We start from the raw sequence: 18,608 nt of genomic DNA, 5'->3' as shown, positions 1-18,608 counted from the left end.
GTGTCGGCCCCGGCGCCCCCGGGCGCCCCCTGGCGGCCATCCGTGGGCTGGCTGGCGGCCCCGGCGCCCCCTGGCGGCCGCCCGTGGGCTGGCTGGCGGCCCCGGCGCCCCCTGGCGGCCGCCCGTGGGCTGGCTGGCGGCCCCCGGCGCCCCCTGGCGGCCGCCCGTGGACTGCCTGGCGGCCCCGGCGCCCCCCCGGCGGCCGCCCGTGGGCTGCCTGGCGGCCCCGGCGCCCCCCCGGCGGCCGTCCGTGGGATGGCTGTCGGCCCCGGCGCCCCCTGGCGGCCGTCCGTGGGCTGGCTGTCGGCCCCGCGCCTTGGGCGTCAGGGCCTGTATTATCTGTATATATGTCCTCTATGTATGTACATATATGTTTGTACATATTTATTACTCATTTATTTATTTATTTATGTATTTATTTATTTTACTTGTACATATCTGTTTATTTTATTTTGTTAATATGTTTGCTTTGGTTCTCTGTCTCCCCCTTCTAGACTGTGAGCCCACTGTTGGGTAGGGACCGTCTCTAGATGTTGCCAACTAGTACCTCCCAAGCACTTGGTACAGTGCTCTGCACACAGTAAGTGCTCAATAAATACGATTGATTGATTGATTGATTGATTGATTGACCGGCAGCCCACAGGGGCAGAGCATTTCCAGCCACCACCTCCGCCATCACCATCATCATCATCATCATCATCACTCTCACCACCACCACCACCAACTCCATCACCACCTGCCACCATCACCCCCATTACTGCTTAGAGAAGCAGTGTGCCTCGCTGGAAAGAGCCCGGCCTTTGGAGTCAGAGGTAGTGTGTTCAAATCCCGCCTCTGCTCATTTTCAGCTGTGTGACTTTTTGGGCAAGTCACTTCACTTCTCTGGGCCTCAGTTACCTCATCGGTAAAATGGGGATTAAGACTGTGAGCCCCCGTGGGACAACCTGATCACCCTGTATCCCCCCACAGCGCTTAGAACAGCACTTTGCACATAGTAAGCGCTTAATAAATGCCATTATTTTTATTACCAGCACCACCATCACCACCATCTCATCACCCCCTTTTAGACTGTGAGCCCACTGTTGGGTAGGGACTGTCCCTATATGTTGCCAACTTGTACTTCCCAAGCGCTTACTACAGTGCTCTGCACACAGTAAGCACTCAATAAATACGATTGATTGATTGATTGATCACCACCTCTATAATTCATTCATTCATTCATTCATTCATTCATTCAATCGTATTTATTAAGTGCTTACTGTGTGCAGAGCACTGTACTAAGCGCTTGGGAAGTACAAGTCGGCAACATATAGAGAAGTTCCCTACCCAACAATGAGCTCACAGCACAGAAGGGGGGGACAGGCAACAAAACAAAACAAAACGTGTGGACTGGTGTCAAGTCGTCAGAACAAATAGAATTAAAGCCAAATGCACATCAAGTAAAATAGAGTAATAAATCTGTACAAACATATATACAGGTGCTGTGGGGAGGGGAACCATCACCACCCCCACCCCCACCTCATCACGAGCACCATCCCATCTGTGAGCCCCCCTGTGGAGCAACCTGATGACCTCGTATCTACCCCAGCGCTTTGAACGGTGCTCGGCACATAGTAAGCGCTTAACAAATACCATGTTACTCCCCTCCTCAAAAATCTCCAGTGGCTACCAATCAATCTGCGCATCAGGCAGAAACTCCTCACCCTGGGCTTCAAGGCTGTCCATCCCCTCGCCCCCTCCTACCTCACCTCCCTTCTCTCCTTCTCCAGCCCAGCCCGCACCCTCCGCTCCTGTGCCGCTAATCTCCTCACCGTACCTCGTTCTCGCCTGTCCCGCCATCGACCCCCGGCCCACGTCATCCCCCGGGCCTGGAAAGCCCTCCCACTGCCCATCCACCAAGCTAGCTCTCTTCCTCCCTTCTAGGCCCTGCTGAGAGCTCACCTCCTCCAGGAGGCCTTCCCAGACTGAGCCCCTTCTTTCCTCTCCCCCTCGTCCCCCCTCCTTCCCCCATCTTACCTCCTTCTCTTCCCCACAGCACCTGTATATATGTATATATGTTTGTACATATTTGTTACTCTATTTATTTATTCATTTTACTTGTACCTATCTATTCTATTTATTTTATTTTGTTAGTATGTTTGGTTTTATTCTCTGTCTCCCCCTTCTAGACTGTGAGCCCACTGTTGGGTAGGGACTGTCTCTATATGTTGCCAACGTGTACTTCCCAAGCGCTTAGTACAGTGCTCTGCACACAGTAAGCGCTCAATAAATGCGATTGATGATGATGATGATTATTATTATTATCACCACCACCATCACCACCTCTGTCATCATCACCATCCCATCACCACCACCAGCACCCCCTTGACCATCATCATCACCAGCACCATCCCTCCCTCCTTCCCTCCCTCCCTCCCTCTCTCCACTGAGGCCGGATGCTCAGTGAAACCCCCCAACCCCCACCATGCTGATGAGGATGGAGAGCATGGCCTGGTTTAAAGCAGCAGGGGTAGGAAGAACACAACTGTCGGCCTGGCATTGCCAAATGCCCCAGCTTAAGATGCGCAGCCAGGCATTACCTAAAACACGAACGAGTACTGCGAGCCCGATGTTGGGTAGGGATTGTCTCTATCTGTTGCCAAATTGTACTTTCCAAGCACTTAGTACAGTGCTCTACACACAGTAAGTGCCCAATAAATACAATCAAATGAATGACTCAAAAAGCACTGGAGCAGTTCCAAACCCCTTCACCACTGCCAGCAGCTCTCTGGGGGGGGTAAGAGGAGTTCTAGGGTGTCATTCTTCTGTCCCCTCACCACCACAGTACAATATCTAAGTGCTTACTAGGTGCCAAGCAACTGTACTAAGCACTGGGGTAAAATACAAGATAAAAAGGGAAGCAACACAAGATAGAAGGACCTGAGTTCTAATCCCAGCTCTGCCACTTGCCTGTTACTTCTCTGGGCCTCAGTATCTCATCTGTAAAATGGGGATTGAGAGCCCCGTGGGGGACAGGGACTCTGTCCAGCCTGATCAGCTTGCATCTTCCCCAGTATTGGGTACAATACCTGGCCCGTATTAAGCGCTTAACAAACACCATCAAAAATTTTTTAAAAAATAAATCGGGTCAGGCATAATCCTTGTTCCACATGGGGCTCACAATCGATAATGCCAACCCTGTGGGCACATCCAAGGTACTCATCCCAAACTGATCCCCTTTTAGACTGTGAGCCCACTGTTGGGTAGGGACTGTCTCTATATGTTGCCAACTTGTACTTCCCAAGCGCTTAGTACAGTGCTCTGCACACAGTAAGCGCTCAATAAATACGATTGATGATGATGAAACTGAGGCTTAGAGGGGCAAAAGAAATCATTTTGGCTCAGAGCCCCGAGTCAGAGCTTTGAACAGACAACAGAGTTGTGTTGATGATCTGGAGCCCATTGTTGGGTAGGGACCGTCTCTATATGTCGCCAACTTGTGCTTCTCAAGCGCTTAGCACAGTGCTCTGCACACAATAAGCGCTTAATAAATACGACTGAATGAATGAATGCATCTGTTTCCCGTGTTCCTGCAGCCTAGATGTTCCCTACTTACTCTCGCAAGCACTTAGTACGGTGCTCTGCACAAACAGTAGCAACTCAATAAATGGAACTGATGGATTGGGATCTGAGGTTTGTTAATCAACCAATCAACCAATCATATTTATTGAGTGCTTACTGCATGCAGAGCACTGTACTAAACGCTTGGGAACTAAACGCGACAGAGTTGGTAGACACGTTCGCCGCCCTCCACAGCCACAGTGGTTCCAAATGAGAGTGTTACACCCAAACAAATAGTGTGAAAGGCCCTGTTTGGTCCCTCTGGATTGTAAGCTCATTGTGGACAGAGAATTTGTCCGCTGTATTGTTGTATTTTATTCTCCCAAGAACTTTGAACATGGCTCTGCACACAGTAAGTGCTCAATAAATACAAGGGACTGACTGGTCATTGTTGTATTTTATTCTCCCAAGAACTTTGAACATGGCTCTGCACACAGTAAGTGCTCAATAAATACAAGGGACTGACTGGTCATAGGCAATAGTTTCATGCTCTTGAATTTTCCTTATCCCTATTTTAGTTCCTCTCTCCCTGTAGAATGTAAACTTCTTGTGGCCAGGTCTCACGGCTACCAACTCTGCTGGATTTTCCCAAGCTCTCTGGACACGGTAAAGTGCTCATACGCTCATTCCTTCATTCAATCGTATTGATTGAGCGCTTACAGTGTGCAGAGCACTGTACTAAGTGCTTGGGAAAGCACAATGCGATAATAAACAGTGACAATCCCTGCCCACAACGAGCTCACAGTCTAGACATGGCGGACATCAATATAAATAAACAGACGTCAATAAAAATAAATAAAATGATAGATATGGACGTAAGTGCTGTGGGACTGGGAGGGTTGGGGGGGAAAGAGGAAAAGGAGCAAGTCAGGGTGACACAGAAGAAAGTGGGCAATGAGGAGAAGTGGGGCTTAGACTGGGAAGGCCTCTTGGAGGAGATGGGCCTTCAGTGAGGATTTGAAGGCAGGGAGACTAATTGTCTGTCAGATTTGATTTGATATTACTCTATTTATTTATTTATTTATTTATTTATTTATTTATTTATTTGTGTATTTATTTATGGATGTATGCATTTATTTATTTATTTATTTATTTTACTTGTGCCTATCTATTCTATTTATTTTATTTTGTTAGTATGTTTGGTTTTGTTCTCTGTCTCCCCCTTCTAGACTGTGAGCCCACTGTTGGGTAGGAACTGTCTCTACATGTTGCCAACTTGTACTTCCCAAGCGCTTAGTACAGTGCTCTGCACACAGTAAGCGCTCAATAAATACGATTGATTGATTGATTGATTTGAGGAGGGAGGGCGTTCCAGGCCAGAGGCAGGACACGGGCCAGGGGTTGGCAATGGGACAGGTGAGAAGGAGGCCCGGTGAGGAGGTTAGCGGCACCAGAGGAGCAGAGTGTGCGGACTGGGATGTAATAGAAGAGAAGTGAGGTGAGGTAGGAGGGGGCAAGGTGATTGGACTGCTTTAAAGCCCAAAATACCATGGATTGATTGACTGATTGACAGGTAAAGGTTGTGGAAGGACAAGACCAGCTCAGCCATTGTTGGGAAGCAACTTCTCTCTTTTCTCCTGTCCAGGGATCTGGTAAGAGGGATTGATCTAACGTATGAAAGCCTTTAAGCTCTCCAGAATGAATGACTCTATAAAAAAGCCCTGTGGATATTAGTGTGTGTGTGTGTGTGTGTGTGAGAGAGAGAGAGAGAGAGAGAGAGAGACAGAGAGACAGAGAGAGATCTCACTTCCTGCCTAATAACAGCAACAGTGAAAATAATAATTATCAGTAACAGCAACAATTTACAGTAATTTGCATTTGCAGTGTCCCTGTCATTGGAGAACCTGGAAAAACCAGACAGTGCAAAGAATGACATTCAGATTTGAAAGGTATAAAGCTTTCCTGAGATCAAAGGGAGAATGAGTCGCAGAATTAAGAAAAGTAACAATAACAGTAATAATATCCAATAGTAGCCCATAAAAAGGTATTCAACTAAACCACAGTAATCATTAATAAACATCCTCTGAAGCTAGATTTTCCCTCTTTTCCCTTGTAATCACTGTATGCTCTAGAAAGTGCCTAACAAAGTGTGCTAAACCAAGTGAGCACTCAATAAATGCTACTGCTTCTATTATATAATAATGACAATAATGGTAATAATAATAATAATAAATTGTGGTATTTGTTAAGCATTTACTATGTGCCAAGCACTGTACTAAGCACTGGGGTGGTTACAAGCAAATCAGGTTGGAAACAGTCCCTGTTACATGTGGGATTCATGTACCTATCTATTCTATTTATTTTATTTTGTTAGTATGTTTGGTTTTGTTCTCTGTCTCCCCCTTCTAGACTGTGAGCCCACTGTTGGGTAGGGACTGTCTCTAGATGTTGCCAGCTTGTACTTCCCAAGCGCTTAGTACAGTGCTCTGCACACAGTAAGCGCTCAATAAATACGATTGATTGATTGATTGATTGATCTTAATCCCCATTTTCCAGATGAGGTACCTCAGGCACAGAGAAGTGAAATGACTTGCCCAAGGTCACACAGCAGATATGTGGTGGAGCAGGGATTAGAACTCATTACCTTTGACTCCCAGGACTGTACAACTATTACTACTACTAGTAATAATAATAATGATGATGATGATGATGATAAAATAATAATAAGGAAAAATAATACTACTAGTACAAAAGGGACACTTTGATTCATTCATTCATTCAACCATATTTATTGAGCACTTACTGTGTGCAGAGCACTGCACTGAGTGCTTGGAAAGTACAAAACAGCAATAAAGAGAGGCAATCCCTACCCACAACGGGCTTACAGTCTGGGGGCGGGGCGGGGGGGGGGGGGGAGACCGACATGAAAACAAGTAAACAGGCATCAATATAAATAAATAGAATTAGAGATATATACATATATACATTAGTGCTATGAGGCAGGGAGTGGGGTGGGCGGGGAGAGCAAAGGGAAAAAGTCGTGGTGATGCAGAAGGAAGGGGGAGCTGGGGAAGAGGGGGCTTATTCTGAAAAGTCCTATTAGAGGAATTGTGCCTCAGTAGGGCTTTGAAGGGGCGAAGAGGGATTGTCTGTGGGATTTGAGGAGAGAGGACGTTCCAGGCCAGAGGAAGGATATGGGCCTGGGTCGACGGCGGGACAGGCGAGAACGAGGCCCAGTGAGGAGGTGAGCGGTGGCAGAGGAGCGGAGGGTGCGGGCTGGGCTGGAGAAGGAGAGAAGGGAGGTGAGGTAGGAGGGGGCAAGGGGATGGACAGCCTTGAAGCCGAGAGTGAGGAGTTTTTGTTTGATACGGAGGTTGATAGGTGACCACTGGAGATTTTTGAGGAGGGGGGTGACATGCCCAGAGCGTTTCTGTAGAAAGATAATCCAAGCAGCGGAGTACACTATGGACTGAAGCGGGGAGAAGCAGGAGGTTGAGAGGTCAGAAAGGAGGCTGATGAAGTAATCCAGTTGGAATAGGATGAGTGGTTGTACTAACTTGGTAGTGGTTTGGATGGAGAGGAAAGGGCAGAACTTGGAGATGTTGTGAAGGTGAGACCGGCAGGCTTTGGTGACGGATTGGATGTGTGGGGTGAATGAGAGAGCAGAGTCACAGATGACACCAGGGTTGCGGGCTGGTGGATGGGAAGGGGGGTTGTGCGGTCCACAGTGACGGGAAAGTTCAGGGAGAGGGCAGGGTTTGGGAGGGAAGATAAGGAGCTCTGTCTTGGATATGTTGAGCTTGAGGTGTGACAGCTGCCTACTACTTACTACTACTTCTCCGTCTCTTCTCCCTCTCCTTTCTGTATCACCCTAACTTGCCCTCTTAATCCATCCCTCTTCCCAGCCTCACAGCACATAATTTTATTTATTTCTATTAATTATTCTTTATAATAATTAATTCTATTAATTACTCTATTAATCAAAGCCCTATTGAGAGCTCATCTCATCCAGAAGGTCTTCCCAGACTGACCCCCCTTTTTCCTCTCCTTCTCTCCATCCCCCCGCCCTACCTCCTTCCCCTCCCCACAGCACCTGTATATATGTTTGTACAGATTTATTACTCTATTTATTTTACTTGTACATATCTACAATTCTATTTATTCTGTTAATGATGTGCATCTAGCTTTATTTCTATTTATTCTGATGACTTGACACCTGTCCACATGTTTTGTTCTGTTGTCTGTCTCCCCCCTTCTAGACTGTGAGCCCGTTGTTGGGTAGGGACCGTCTCTGTATGTGGCCAACTTGTACTTCCCAAGCGCTTAGTACAGTGCTCTGCACAAAGTAAGCGCTCAATAAATATGATTGAATGAATGAATGAATGTCTCCTCCTCTAGATTGTAAACCTATTGTGGGCAGGAACTGTGTCTGTTTATTAATAATAGTAATAATAATGATGGCATTTATTAAGCGCTTACTATATGCAAAGCACTGTTCTAACCACTGGGGAGGTTACAAGGTGAATTATTGTACTGTACTCTCCCAAGAGCTTACCAGCGCTTAGAACAGTGCTTTGCACATAGTAAGCGCTTAACAAATGCCATTATTATTATTATTATTACTACAGTACTCTGCACATGGCAAGTGCTCAATAAATTTGATTGACTGACTACTACTACTACTACCAATGATAAAAACAACTGTGGTATTTGTTAAGTGCTTACTATGTGTCAAGCACTGTTCTAGGCACTGGGGTAGATGCAAGTTAATCATGTCATTTATTCATTCGATTGTATTTATTGAGCACTTACTGTGTGCAGACTAAGTGTCTAAACATCATCAATCATATTTATTGAGCGCTTACTATATGCAGAGTACTGTACTAAGCGCTTGGGAAGTACAAATTGGCAACATATAGAGACAGTCCCTGCCCAACAGTGGGCTCACAGTCTAAACATGTCATGGGTTCTAATTCCGCCTCCGCCACTTGTCAACTGTGTGACTTTGGGCAAGTCACTTAACTTCTCAGTGCCTCAGTTACCTCATCTGTGAAATGGGGATTGAGACTGTGAGCCCTACATGGGACAACATGATTACCCTGTATCTACCCCAGCACTTAGAACAGTGCTCGGCATATAGTAAGCGCTTAACAAATGCCATTATTATTATTATTATTATTATTATTATTATTATTATTATTATTATGTCAGACACAGCCCCTGCCCCATATGAGGCTCGCAGTCTTAAGTAGGAGGGAGAACAGAGATTGAATCCTCACTTTACAGATGAAGAAAGTGAGGCCCCTGAGAAGTGAAGTGACGTGTTCAAGGTCTGGGATTGGAACATCTCCATTAGGCTGCAATGCTTTGGGATCTACCCTCTAACCGGTGTACAGGTTTTACATGCAATCAATCCATCGATTAATCATATTTAATGAACGCCTACTGCATACAGAGAGTACTGTTCTAAGTGCTTCGGAGAAAACAGCTCAGAGACATAGTCCCTGCCCTCAAGGAGCATGCAACCCACCACATTCAGAATCAATCAATAGTATTCACTGAACAACTAATAATGACTGTGGAATTTGGTAAGTGTAAACTATTACCCGTGGTCCAGGAGGTGCACTGTGCCAGCTGTCGAATAATAATAATAATAATAATAATAATAATAATAATACGATATAATTATATATAATATAAATTATAATATATATAATTTGCATAATATTCTGTGTCAAGTGCTGTTCTAAGTTAATCAGCTGGGACACAGTCCCTGTCCCACATGGGGTTCACAGTCTTCATCCCCATTGTACAGATAATACCCATTGTTGGGTAGGGACTGTCTCTATATGATGCCAACTTTGGAGTCAGAGGTTGTGGGTTTGAATCCCACTCCAAACAAGTCTGCCGTGTGACCTTGGGCAAGTCACTTCACTTCTCTGAGCCTCAGTTCCCTCATCTGTAAAAATGGGGATTAAGACTGTGAGCCCCACGTGGGACAACTTGATCACATTGTATCCCCCCCCAGCGCTTAGAACAGTGCTTTGCACATAGTAAGCGCTTAACAAATGCCATCATTATTAAAAGATAGTGGGCTCACAGTCTAAAAGTCTAGTTTCATTCATTCATTCAATAGTATTTATTGAGTGCTTCCTGTGTGCAAAGCACTGTACTAAGCGCTCAGGAAAGAACAATAAAGCAATAGAGACAATCCCTGTCCACAGCGAGCTCACAGTCTAGAATGGGGGAGACAGACACCAATACAAGTAAACAGACATCAATATAAATAAATACAATTACAGATATATACCCAAGTGCTGTGGGATGGGGAGGAGGGGGAAGAACAAAGGGAGCAAGGTAGGGCGACGAGGAAGGGAGTGGAGGATGAGGAAAGGTAGGGCTTAGTGTGGGAAGGCCTCTTGGAGGAGATGTGCTTTCAGTAGGGCTTTGAAGGGGGAAGTGTGATTGTCTGGCGGATTTGAGGAGGGAGGGCGTTCCAGACCAGAGATAGAACACGGGTCAGGGGTCGGCGGTGAGACTGATGAGAGAAAGGCACAGTGAGGAGGTTAGTGAGAAGGCTGGGTTGTAGAAAGAGAGAAGCTAGGTGAGGTAGGAGGGGGCAAGGTGATGGACTGCTTTAAAGTCAATGATGAGGAATTTTTGTTTGACACGGAGATTTTTGAGGAGGAGGGTGACAAGCCTCCCGGCTCTGCCAATTGCCTGCTGTGTGACCTTGGGCAAATCCCTTCACCTCTCTGTGCCTCAGTTTCCTCAAGTGTAAACTGGGGACACATGTTCTCCCACCTTCTCTCCTTCTACAGCCCACCCGGCACCCTCCGCTCCTCTGCTGCTAATCTCCTCACCGTGCCTCGTTCTCGCCTGTCCCGCCATCGACCCCCTGCCCACGTCATCCCCCGGGCCTGGAATGCCCTCCCTCTGCCCATCCGCCAAGCTAGCTCTCTTCCTCCCTTCAAGGCCCTGCTGAGAGCTCACTTCCTCCAGGAGGCCTTCCCAGACTGAGCCCCTTCCTTCCTCTCCCCCTCGTCCCCCTCTCCATCCCCCCATCTTACCTCCTTCCCTTCCCCACAGCACCTGTATATATGTATATAAGTTTGTACATATTTATTACTCTGTTTATTTATTTATTTATTGTACTTGTACATATCTATTCTATTTATTTTATTTTGTTAGTATGTTTGGTTTTGTTCTCTGTCTCCCCCTTTTAGACTGTGAGCCCACTGTTGGGTAGGGACCATCTCTATATGTTGCCAACTTGTACTTCCCAAGCGCTTAGTACAGTGCTCTGCACACAGTAAGCGCTCAATAAATACAATTGATTGATTGATTGATTGATTGTGAGCCCCTCGCAGGAGAGGGACTTTGTCCGACTTAACTTGTACCTACCCCTGCACTTAGAACAGTGTTGGACACATAGTAAGAGCTTAACAGATACTATTTAATAAAAAAATCAAGCCTACATTTCCAGACAATGTGGATAATGGTAGGAACCAGATTCAAGATAGAGAGAAAAGTGTTCTGCTAGAGGGGCTACAGTGGTTAAAAGCAGTAGCCTTTAAATCTGACAGTGATCGGCTACTGACTAACTCATGGAAACCGAAGTGAACAGCAGGCCTCTTTCAGCCCTTTGAGTTAAGAATTCACTGCTAGCCTTCTTTTTCCATCTATTCTCTTGGGGAGGTGTGATGGGAAGGAGAAAAAATATGGAGCTGTTCAGAATTTGCTGTCTTTCAAAACAAAGCAAGCCCGTTCTTCAGGTCTCTGGTCTTCCTAAAGTCATTTTGTCGCAGGATTAAACTGGGGAACAAAAGCACTGAGTGGGTTATTGCAGAAGGAAGAATGGTGTTGTGACAGAGTTAGGACTTGGTGTAACAACGCTGTTGTGCCATGTTTGAGGAAGCAAAAAGGAACGTGGAAGGTGGTGTTTGAATACGATTCTGTTTCCTTGAGAAATTCTTCCAACTGAAAAGATGGAAAGTATCATCAAAGGTCCTTGAATTCTCCCCGTTTTAGACTGTGAGTCCACTGTTGGGTAGGGACTGTCTCTATATGTTGCCAACTTGTACTTCCCAAGCGCTTAGTACAGTGCTCTGCACACAGTAAGCACTCGATAAATACGATTGATGATGATGATGATGATAACTGGCATGATCTAAGGGAGGGAATGCAGGTTTGGGAGTCAGGATCAGTCAGTCAGTCAATCAGTGGTATTAACTGGGCTTCTCTTCTAGACGGTAAGCTCTTTGTGGTCAGGGAACGTGTCAACCAATTCTGTTTTTCTGTACTCTCTCTAGGCATTAGTACAGTACTCAGCACTCAGAGAAGCAGCGTGGCTCAGTGGAAAGAGCACGGGCTTCGGAGTCAGAGGTTATGGGTTCAAATTCCGGCTCTGCCAATTGTCAGCTGTGTGACTTTGGGCAAGTCACTTAACTTCTCTGAGCCTCAGTTCCCTCATCTGTAAAATGGGGATTCAGAGTGTGAGCCCCACATGGGACAACCTGATCACCTTGTAACCTCCCCAGCGCTTAGAACGGTGCTTGGCACATAGTAAGCGCTTAATAAATACCATTATTATTATTATTGCTCTGCACAAGGTAATTGCTCAAAAAATACCATTGATGATAACTGAGTATATATTGTGTGCAGAGCACTGTAATGATGGCATTTGTTAAACGCTTACTATGTGCCAAGTACTGTTCTAAGCGCTGGGGTAGATACAAGGTAATCAGGTTGTCCCATGTGGGGCTCACAGACTTAATCCTCATTTTACAGGTGAGGTGACTGAGGCACAGAGAAGTTAAATGACTTGCACAAAGTCACAGAGCTGACATGAGGAGGTACTCTCTTGGCAGGTATGCTCTTGGCTGTAAACTTGTCAGTTATATATTGAATCTAATGTTCCATAAGGAACTCAGCAGGAGTCCTGACGGAGGCAAGTAGGATGATTAAAGCCTTGGGAAAACTCAATTTTCTCATTTACCTGGGACAATCCCGATAAAGTCTAGGGGGTCCTGTAGACTGGAAGCTCACTGTGGGCGGGGAACATGTTTACCAGTTCTGTTGTACTGTACTCTCCCAAGCACTTAGTACAGTGCTCTGCACACAGTAAGCACTCAATCAATGCCATTTATTGATTGATTGGACCTAGACTAGGCCCCCCTTTTCCTCTGCTCCTCCTCCCCTCCCCATCGTCCCAACACCCTTCCTCTGTTCTATCCACCTCCCCGCCCTACAGCACTTGTGTATCTATGTACATATTTGTTATTCTAATTATTTTATTAATGATGTGCACATATTTATAATTCTATTATTTGTATTGATGCTATCAATCAATCAATCGTATTTATTGAGTGCTTACTGTGTGCAGAGCTGGAGAAGCAGCGTGGCTCAGTGGAAAGAGCACGGACTTTGGAGTCAGAGGTCATGGGTTCAAATCCCGGCTCCGCCAATTGTCAGCTGTGTGACCTTGGGCAAGTCACTTTGCTTCTCTGGGCCTCAGTTACCTCATCTGTAAAATGGGGATTAAGACTGTGAGCTCCCCGTGGGACAACCTGATCACCTTGTAACCTCCCCAGCGCTTAGAACAGTGCTTTGCACATAGTAAGTGCTTAATGAATGCCATCATCACTGTATTAAGCGCTTGGGAAGTACAAGTTGGCAACATATTGATGACTATTTACTTGTACCTGTTTTGTTCTCTGTCTCCCCCCTTCTAGACTGAGCCCATTGTTAGGTAGGGATTGTCTCTATCTGTTGCTGACTTGTACTTTCCAAGTGCTTAGTACAGTGCTCTGCACATAGTAAGCGCTCAATAAATATGATTGAATGAATGAATACTGATTGGGAGACTGCAACAGCGTCGGTAGATGCATTCCCTGCCCACAAGAAGGATCTGCAAAGATGCAGGAGAAGCAGCATGGCACAGTGGTTAGAGCCAAGGGAGTCTGGTCATGAGTTCTAATCCTGGCTCTGCCACTTGTCTTCTGTGTGATTTGGGGCAAGTCACTACACTTCTCTGGACCTCAGATACCTCATCTGTAAAATAGGAATGAAGACTGCGAGCCCCACGTGGGACAGGGACTGTGTCCAACTTGATTTGCTTGTATCTAGCTCAGCACTTAGTACAGTGCCTGACGCTTAGAAAGTGCTTAACAAATACCATCACTATTATCCATCAGTGGGTTTTACTGAGCACATGTTCTACTGTGTGCAGAACAAGGTGTCAACCATTTGGGAAAGTACAACAAAGTTAAACAATACGGTTCCTGTCCTCAAGGAGTTTACAATCCAGTGGGAGGGATAGATCCTAAAATAGTTTAAAGATTGGAAGGAAAAGGGAACAATAATAATAATGATATTTGTTAATCCCTTACCAATTAATCAATCAATCAGTTGTATTTAATGAGCACTTAATAGCATGGTGTAATGGACAGAGCACGGACTTGGGAGTCAGAAGGTCAGGGTTCTTATCCTGGCTCCACCCCTTGTCTGCTGTGTGACCATGAGCAAGTCACTTAACTTCTCTGTGCCTCAGTTATCTCATCTGTAATGGGGATTGAGAGTGGGAGCCTATGTGGGACAGGGATTGTGTCCAACCCGATTTGCTTATATCCATCCCAGTGCTTAGTACAGTGCCTGGCACACAATAAGTGCTTAACAAATACCACAATTATTATTATTATTATTATTATTACTGTGTGCAGAGCACTGTAGTAAGCACTTGGGAGAGTGCAACCCAACAGAATCAGCAGACATGTTCTCTGCCAATAATAAACTTACAGTCTAGACATTAATATGAATTAATAATTTGTAATATATAATTTAAAGATATAAAGTGCTGTGGGGCTGGGGGTGGGGTGGATATCAAATGTCCAAAGGTCACCGATCGAAATGCATAGATGATGCAGAAGGGAGAGCGAGCCGGAGAAAAGAGGGCTTATTCGGGGAAGGCTTTTTGGAGAAAACGTGACCTTAATAATGATTTGAAGGTGGAGAGAATGGTGGTCTGGCTTATATGGAGGGGGAAGGAGTTCCAGGTTAGGTGGAAGATGTGGAAAAGGGGTTGGCGGTGAGATAGGCGAGATTGAGGCAGTGAGTAAATTGGTGCTGGAGGAGCAGAATGGGCCAGCTGGGCAGTGCGGTGAGGTAGGATAGGGTGAGCTAATTGAGCGCTTTAAAGGTGAGGAATTTCTGTTTGATGCAGAGGTGGATGGGCAACCGGGGGAATTCCTTGAGGAGTGGGGAGACACGGACTGAACGTTTTTATTGATAAATGATCCATGCAGGAGGAGGGATTGGAGTAGGGAGTCAGCGAAGAGGCAGGTGCAGTAGTCAAGGCAGGATAAGATAAGTCCTTGGATCAGCATGGTAGCAGTGTGGATGGAGAGGAAAGGGCAGATTTTAGCAACACTGTGAAGGTAGAAACAAAAGCATTTGGTAACAGACTGAATATTGGTGACAGACTGAATAGGTGAGTGGAACGAGAGAGATGAGTCAAGAACAACGCCAAGGTTACAGGCTTGTGAGATAGGGTTAGTACAGTGCTAGAGAAGCAGCGTGGCTCAGTGGAAAGAGCCCGGGCTTTGGGGTCAGAGGTCACGGGTTCAAATACCGGCTCCGCCAATTGTCAGCTGTGTGACTTTGGGCAAGTCACTTAACTTCTCTGTGCCTCAGTTACCTCATCTGTAAAATGGGGATTAAGACTGTGAGCCCCCCGTGGGACAACCTGATCACCTTGTATCCCCGTAGTGCTTAGAACAGTGGTTTGCTTTGCACATAGTAAGCGCTTAGCAAATACCATCATTATTATTATTATCAAGTGCTTAGTACAGTGCTCTGCACATAGTAAGCACTCAATAAATACACTTGAATGAATGAATGCACACAGTAAGTGCTCAATAAACATGATTAAATTAATGAATAGGGACTTTAGTGGTGTTGTGTACAGCGATGGTAAAGATGCAGGGAGGAGCAGGGTTTCGGTGAAAGGATAAGGAGTTCAGTTTTGGACATGTTTAATTTGTGGCTTAGCAGCGTGGCTTAATCAATCAATCAATAGTATTTATTGAGCGCTTACTGTGTGCAGAGCACTGTACTAAGCGCTTGGGAAGTACAAGTTGGCAACATATAGAGACAGTCCCTACCCAACAGTGGGCTCACAGTCTAAAAGGGGGAGACAGAGAACAAAACCAAACATACTAACAAAATAAAATAAATAGAATAGATATGTACAAGTACAATAAATAAATAAATAAATAGAGTAATAAATATGTACAAACATATATACATATATACAGGTGCTGTGGGGAAGGGAAGGAGGTAAGATGGGGGGATGGAGAGGGGGACGAGGGGGAGAGGAAGGAAGGGGCTCAGTCTGGGAAGGCCTCCTGGAGGAGGTGAGCTCTCAGTAGGGCCTTGAAGGGAGGAAGAGAGCTAGCTTGGCGGATGGGCAGAGGGAGGGCTTTCCAGGCCCAGGGAATGACGTGGGCCGGGGGTCGATGGCAGGACAGGCGAGAACGAGGCACGATGATGAGATTAGCGGCAGAGGAGCGGAGGGTGCAGGCTGGGCTGTAGAAGGAGAGAAGGGAGGTGAGGTAGGAGGGGGCGAGGTAATGCAGAGAGCATGGGCTTGGGAGTCAGAAGTTGTGGGTTCGAATCCCAGCTCCACCACTTGTCAGCTGTGTGACTTTAGGCAAGTCACTTTAACTTCTCTGTGCCTCAGTTATCTCATCTGTAAAATGGGGATTAAGATTGTGAGCCCCATGTGGGACAACCTGATAATCTTGTATTTACCCCAGTGTTTAGAAAAATGCTTGGCACATAATAAGCACTTGACAAATACCATCCTCATCATCCAAGTAGATATGTCTTGAAGGCAGGAGGAAATGCCAGATTGCAGAGAGGGAGAAAGAGAGCCAGGCTGGAGATGTGGATTTGGGAATCATCCGCATAGAGGTGGAAGTTGAAGCGAAGGGAGCCAATGAGTTCTCCAAGGGATTGGGTGGAGATGGAGAATAGAAGGGGACCCAGACTGAGCTTTGAAGGACTCCCACAGTTAGACAATGGGAGGCAGAGGAGGAGCTGACCAAAGAGACTAAAAGGGAGTGACCAGAGAGATAGGAGGAGATACAGGAGAGGACAGTGTCGGGGCAGCAGTACTGGATAATGTTTCCAGGAGAAGGGGATGGTCAACAATGTCAGAGACAGCTGAGAGGTCAAGGAAGATTAGGATAGTGTAGAAGAATTCGGATTTGGCAAGAAGGAGATATTTGTGACCTTTGAGAGGGTAGTTTCTGTGGAGTGGAGGGCACGGAAACCAGATTGGAGGGAATCAAGGAGTGAATTGGAGGAGAGGAACTTGAAACAGCCCATGTAGACAACTCTCTCAAGGAGTTTGGAAGAAGAATGGTAAGAGGGAGATGGGGCAATAACTGGAGGAAGCTTTAAGGTCAAGGAAGGGGTTTTTTTAGGAGAGGGGAGACATGTGCATGTTTGAAAGCAGTGGGGAAGAAGCCACTGAAGAGTGAACAGTTGAAGATGGTGGTCAGGGAGGGAAGAAGAGAGGGGGCAATCATTTTGATAAGGGGCAAGGGGATGGGGTTGGATGTGCAGGTGGAGGGGATGGATTTTGAGAGAAGGCAGGAGGTCACTTCTTGGGGTACTGCTGGGAAAGATGGGAGAGTTGAAGAAAGGGCAGGATGGGGGAGGACTGGAGAGGATTCAGGGAAGATTTTAGGGAGATCACACTGATTGATTTCAATTTTCTCAATTAAACAGGTGGCCAGGTCATTAGGAGAAAGGGACGGAGGAGGTTGGGGAGACAGGGGGTTTGAGGAGGGAGTTAAATGTCTGGAACAACTGGTGAGGGTAATGGACATGGGTGTCAGTAAGGACGGAGAAATAATTTTGCTGGGCCGAGGAGACGGCAGAATTAAAACTGCAAAAATAAACTTGATGTGGACGAGGTTGGCCTGATATCTGCATTTCCCCCAGCTGCTCTCTGAGACTCATGCACAGGAGCGAAGGAATCGGACCGTGGAGGTGTTTCAGAGCTGTGGGTTACTGGTACGAGAGTGACAAAGAGATGGGTGAGCGGGTGAGCTGAGTTCAGTAGAGAGTGTCATTTTGGTCATCAGGGAAAGGTAGTTTGGGTATGAGGCTAATGAGCCATGAAGAGTTGAGAAAATTGGGTGGGGTCAAAAGACCAGTGGTCTCTGTGGGAGAACAGCACAGATTTGAAGGGGAGAGGTATGTGGGAAAGACGGCAGGTGAGGAGGTCGCGGTCAGGTAGAGGGATTTCAGAGTTGGTGAGGATGAGATTGGGTGATGAGTGGGAGAGCTGGGGTGGAGTGGGAGGTCAGCGGAGATGAGGAGTGATAGAAAGCGGGCAGCAGAAGGGTCATCAGAAACATCAAGTGGATATCGAAGTCCCCAAGGATCAATGGAGGCATGGCAAAAGAGAAAAGGAATGAGAGAAAGGGATCAAAATGGCTCAAAAAGTTGGAGGGGGGCCAAGGAGGAGGTAGATGACTGTTTCTGGTATCTGTCATGGTTGGTAGGGGGGTGATATGGGATTCAAAAGAAAGGAAAGAAACACTTGGTCCCACATTGGTCTTTTCAGCCAAACACACACTCACAGCTGAACTTCACTGTCAGCGGTGTCTTCTTTGGATGGGATCAATTAATCAGTCAATCAATCAATCATAGTTATTGAATGCTTACTGCATGCAGAGCACTGAACTAAGCACTTGGGAGAGTACATTATAACAGAGTTGGTAGGCACGTTACGTGCCCACAAGGGAGCTTACAGTCTAGAGGGTCCCGTCTTGTCTTACGCCGTCAAGACATTTCTGACCCATAGCGACACGATGGACACATCTCTCCCAGAACGACCCGCTCTTCAGCTGCAATCATTCCGGTAGGGGATCCATAGAGTTTCCTTGGTAAAAATGCGGAAATGGCTTAACCATTGCCACCTTCCACACAGTACACTAGAGTCTCCGCCCTCGACTCTCTCCCATGCCGGTGCTGCCCAGCATGGATGAGTTTTG

This window comes from Tachyglossus aculeatus, chromosome 2 (assembly GCF_015852505.1).
Source record: "Tachyglossus aculeatus isolate mTacAcu1 chromosome 2, mTacAcu1.pri, whole genome shotgun sequence".
In the NCBI taxonomy this organism is placed as follows: Eukaryota; Metazoa; Chordata; class Mammalia; order Monotremata; family Tachyglossidae; genus Tachyglossus; species Tachyglossus aculeatus.
Note: the sequence above shows the minus strand (reverse complement) of the source record.